Source organism: Suncus etruscus, chromosome 16 (assembly GCF_024139225.1).
Source record: "Suncus etruscus isolate mSunEtr1 chromosome 16, mSunEtr1.pri.cur, whole genome shotgun sequence".
NCBI lineage: Eukaryota > Metazoa > Chordata > Mammalia > Eulipotyphla > Soricidae > Suncus > Suncus etruscus.
This window is the reverse complement of record NC_064863.1, coordinates 27,539,374-27,544,929: the sequence shown is the minus strand read 5'-3', so window position 1 is coordinate 27,544,929 and position 5,556 is coordinate 27,539,374. Positions and strand designations below refer to the sequence as shown.

Sequence of the window (5,556 nt, the reverse complement as noted above, 5' to 3'; positions counted from 1 at the left end):
ATACAAAATATAATTAAAAGAGGTTTAAACAAGCTATATCAGTTTGTTCATAAAAGTATATGAGATGAGTGAATAAATGCTCATTGTATGGACCTGTATTACATAATGTTTAAAAATTAGTTATATACATATATTTTTGCTACTCTTTCAAAACTTCTTATAATTCTAATGTGAGACATGTTTTTTTATTTTGTTTCAGCATACATATAGCTGGATAAAAATCAAAGAACTACTTTTGCATTTTTAAGATTCTAGTAGAAAGATAATAAACACTAAATATTTTCCTCTATTTGATTGTTTCAAGTTTTATTGTAATGAATTGTATTTCATTTTCTGTTACATGTTTATTTGCAAGTATGTGTTCCAATTATGCATTTTTTTTGTCTTTCAAGCCTTTATTGAAGAGCCATGGCCCTAAGATTTAGATCTTGTTGAAAGCAGCCACATCCATGGACTGTACATAGTCCTCAAAAGCCGTGATCTGCTCCTCCAGCATGTCTGTCCCTACTTTATCGTCTTCAATTTGAAGTTTTTTTGATTCTTATTCCACTGGTACCAGTTTTGAAGAGCCCCAAACCAAGCCATCAGCTTGAATGCTTCAGACCACTCCTCCAACTTGGCCATATCTGTCTCATTGTCCCAAGGTTTCACATCTAGTAAGATGGAAGACTTGGCCACAAGTGCAGGTTTAAATTCTATTTAAATTCCATTATCTCCAGTGTTTGTCACACATGTCTATGCCTACTCTGTTTGGCTAAGAAAGACTTGTGCAACAATTTCTTTCCCACAGAGGAATGCCACAACAGCCACTTTTAGAGCAGTTGCAGACCAGTAGCTGTGGTGCAATCATGCATTTTTTACAAGAAAATGATATACACAATTATTTTAAACATTTTATCATTGTTAGATGACATATTGGATAGCACTTGCATTGCATGAAAAAGGTTTATTTCCTGATGACACATATGCTCTTCTGCTCCTCCTAGTAGTGAATACTGAACACAAAGCTAGTATAAGCCATGAACACTGCTGTTTATGACCTCAAAACTATAAATAAATGAATAAATACTCATTTGAAAAAAAAGTATAAAATTTTATTTGAATACATTTTTAAAAAAATTTACAATAAACTTAAATTTATTCTTGATAAGTTGTGTTGCAGGTGTATACTAATAATAAAATGAATCAAATGTGAAGAAAAATTATGCATAGTTTTGAAAAAATTGAAGGACCTAAAATTTACAATTTGAAAATATCTTGCAAGGTTTTTACTTTTATTAAATTAATGAATTAACTGTAATATGATTTTATTAAATTACTAATATATCAGTATAAGTGATAAAATATTCTCATACTTTTATCTTGAGCCAGATATTTATGTGACTTTCATATCTCCTTTTAAAGTCTGTTCTTATATATTATTTCTCTAAACCAATAGTCACAAAGCAAATTTTATCCTTACCATTATTGAGTTTTCTTTCTAAATAGGATATATTATCTGGAACAATGGCCAATGTCCTGCCTATTTTAAGATGTCTCCTCTTTATTGTCATTCAAGGTCACTCTTTTTGCTAGGGTTTTCTTTCGTTCTATTTTGCAGACCAGAGGTTGGCTGTATTAGCACTTGCTCCTGGCTCCATGAGTAAGAATCACTTTTTATGGTACTTGGAGACCTTAAGTAATGCCTGTTTGAACCAAGGTCTATGTTTATAAGTGTATGCCTTAATCTTTTCATTATCTATCCTGCTTCTTAAGTGCTCTTTAGTATTGACAGTATATATCAATATATGTAGCCCATTACTTTATGAAATAAGTTTAATTTGTGGAAGGGTCCCTTGTTATGCTCAGGGAATAATTAATCCTTGCTTCTATTGAAAGATCACTTCAGTCAGGTCTCAGGAGACCATATGTGTTGCTGGAAGTAAAATCCAAGTTAGCATATGCAAGGCAAGCACCTACCCTCTGTATTATTGTTCCATCCCTTAAATCCTTTATATGATAGTTAGTGTATTGGAAGTAAGCCAATAAATAATTCAACTGATTCCTCAAACCCTTAACTTGCATCCTCATTTTTGTAATTACAATCTTACATATTTTAGAATTCATTATTTATAATTGCTAGTGTTTCTAAATTTATCATGTACAGTGACTTACTTATTTTTATTGTGTATTCCATAGCATCCAAAGGATAATAAAACATTGCATCAGATATTATCTCTTCCAAATCAACCACAGACAATAATTTTGACGAACATAATTTATTAACACTAGGAAATATTTCCTGAATATTAAACTTATTAAAGTATAAAAATGCGAATAACATTAAATTTACCTTTTTGTCACTATCCAAAGTAATGTTGATTCTAAACTAAATTAATAAGAATTTTAAGTAATTTGTTTTTTTATTTTTATTTTGATCATAGTGGCTTACATATCTTTCATATTAGTTTTTTAGGTACATATTAACATTGAATCGGGGGAATACTCACCACCAAATTTGTCCTCCCCACTTCCACGTCCCTTTTCTGCAACCCATATCCCCCACCATCACCCCCCAGGCTGCTAAAGTAGATGGTCCCCTCTTTGTCTAGCTTACTAACAGTGATCATACATTTCTTTGGTCCTGGTGCCCACCCTTGTTCATCCCTCTATTTGAGAGGCTAAACTAGATAAATCGAGTTATGTGGTTTTGTTTGAGGGAAAGAAAAGCAATAGAATGGAGTAAAGATTAAGTAAAAAAATGAAAAAATTAATAAAAATATGCTGAAAATGGGCTGAGTCCTTCTAGTGGCTATCAACCTCAGTTTGAGAGAAGACATGAAAAACGTAATTGAAATACTATAACAATACAAAAATAAATGTCAAATTAAATATCAGGTGAGCCCTACAGCAATAAAGAGAAGCACCACACAATAGTTTCGGTTCTAAAATCAAATCATGCCGTAGTGCAAAAAGAAAGAAAAAGATAAGATAAAATAATATAAAATAAAAGGGAGACATAAACTTCAGTATCTTCACCAAAATACGGACGTCAAAAAAACAATCAATCAATCAATAAATATATATGTGGAAAATGATTATTTCGTGCCTTTTTTTCCTTTTTTTCCTCCCCCCCCCTGCTTAGACACAGTAATTATTGGGGATATTATAGAGGGAATTCCCTTCCTAAGAGATACAGAGTTTCTCCATCCCTGAAGTATACTGTCATGGGATTAACTCTAGACTCCTTGCATGGTCATTTACTCTCCCCTTGGTGCTTTTGTGGTGTATGGAAGACTTCTGCTTCATCATGGATGGTAAAATCACACCTTTGTATCTAGAGATCTTGATGACTGTGCAGCTCAAGGAATGGAACTTATGATGAAGGCGTTCTTTGTGGTTCTATCAGTTCTGCTTCTTCAGTGTCGTTTTAATTCATCTTCTGTAGTTGGTGTTCTTGGTCATTATGTTGCTCCTAGGATGGAGCCTGGGATAGAGTCTTTTGTTATGTTTCTGGAAGACCTGTTCACTTGCGGTTTTCTCAGTCAGACCTCTGGAATTGGAGATCTTGTTTGTTGAAGAGATTGTAGACCAAAAGCTAGGTTAAAGCTTTTTGTTGTTGTTGTTGTTGTTGTTGTTGTTGTTGTTGCTGTTGTTGGTCCCGGGATGCGTACTGTCTAGTCCTGGTTGTAACAATCAGTCATCTATATATAACAATCTTGGTTTTTGCACAGATCAAAGGGTGACATGTCTTCTGATTTTGTCTTATCGTTGGCTGGTGAGGAAGGATAACTTGCTCTTAGATCTAGTTCTCTTTTCCTCGTTGTCAGGTTATCAATTTAGAACTGGCGTATGTTGGCATCAGAGCAGCATTATGAATGCCCTGGAGAGGATTTGGTTCCTGGAGCTGTTGTGGAGAACTCTGTCATTTCTATGTCTGGAATCCAGGAGTCAAGGCTGGATGGTCGGTGCCTATTTCCCTGGAGTCTAGGTTGGTTCCCCATGACATACATTCAGGGTGGGAGATGTCCCTGTGTTGTAAAAAAGTGTAAGTTCTTATCCCTAGTAGATAAGAGCTCGTTTTTACAGGTAAAATTTCCTCTATTTTTAATATACCTTTGCAGGAAGAAGTGGTGCTACATTATATTGCTGATGGATTTGGGGGTGGAGAGAGAAGAAAACAAACCCATGACAGATACTAAAAATATATATGCTCAGACATATCTAAAGAAAAAGGAGTTTCCTAAAATAAAAAAAAGAGTAAATAAAAGACATAATTAAAGGAATAAAATGGGGCCGGGAGGAATAGCATGGAGGTAAGTCGTCTGTCCTTCCTGCAGAAGGACAGTGGCTCACATCTCGGCATTCCACATCATCCCCATGCCAACCAGGGCCAACCTCCGAGCACAGAGCCAGGAGCATACTCTGAGCGAAGCCAGCTGTGACCCAAAAGAAGCAAAAAAAAAAAAAAATCAAATCAAAAAAACAAAAAGTAGAACAAAACAAATAAATAAATAAATAAAAACGAACAAGGGGGGGGGGACAAAGAAAAGGGGAGAAAGTGATACAGGAGATTACATTTGGGGAGAAATAGTATAAGAGGTAGTATTATATAGGTCTATACTTATGATGATAGTATAGGCTTCCCCATTGTCTTTTGCTATTTCCTCGTGAGGTGTGGGCTCCTGGCAGGGAGGTCTTGTGTAGAGTTCTTGCAATGGGAGTCCTTTTGGAGCTAATCCGGTATTAAACCACAGTCCACAATATGGAGAGGTGATTAGGAGGGCCACACTAAATGAGTCATTCGGGGTGTTGGTTGTATTTTCTTGCCAGGAACGAGGTATGAGTATGAGTGGGTGGGTGTCTCTTCACTTGGGTTCATTGGTGTAGGAGGTTGGTCTTGATGCCTAACGGGGTTAAGAACTGAGGGTGAAGAGTTAGAACATGGTGGGGATATCAGGGATTGTATTAAGTGGTGAAGGGATAGTCAGGTTTCTGAGGGGGGAGAGGGGATAGTACATGGGAGGGGTTATATAGGGTATAGGTATGGCTTGTTTGTGGTTTAGGTTTCTCTCTTTTTTCTTTTTGGTTTTTGGTTTTTGGGTCACACCCGGCAATGCTCAGGGGTTACTCCTGGCTGTCTGTTCAGAAATAGCTCCTGATAGGCACGGGGGACTATATGGGACACCGGGATTCCAACCAACCACCTTTGGTCCTGGATTGGCTGCTTGCAAGGCAAACACCGCTGTGCTATCTCTCCGGGCCCCTAGTTTTCTCTCTTAAGGAGGATTTCTATCTCTGTGTGCTCCTGCCCCCATATAAACATATAGAAGTTAGCTTAGGTATATACTAATGTAGACAGATGGGGAGAGCAAAAGATATGCTGAGTACAGAAAGATAGGTAGGTATAGTACTTGTAAGGAAAGGAAACTAATAGATCAACTTTTGCACATGTATAGGTTTCGTGTCTCGAGTACTACCCATTGTGTTAGTGAGATCTATCTATATAGGTGTTTACCCTTTGCAGTATTGTCTGCAGCACCCTATATATCAGCTTTCTTTCCTTTCCTATAGAGG

The 5,556-nt window shown here is 36.3% G+C and overlaps 1 pseudogene; it reads right to left on the bottom strand.

The window, feature by feature from the left end:
- Positions 1 to 716: 716 nt before the first annotated feature.
- Positions 717 to 843, bottom strand: LOC126033258 (uncharacterized; annotated as a pseudogene).
- Positions 844 to 5,556: the final 4,713 nt, after the last annotated feature.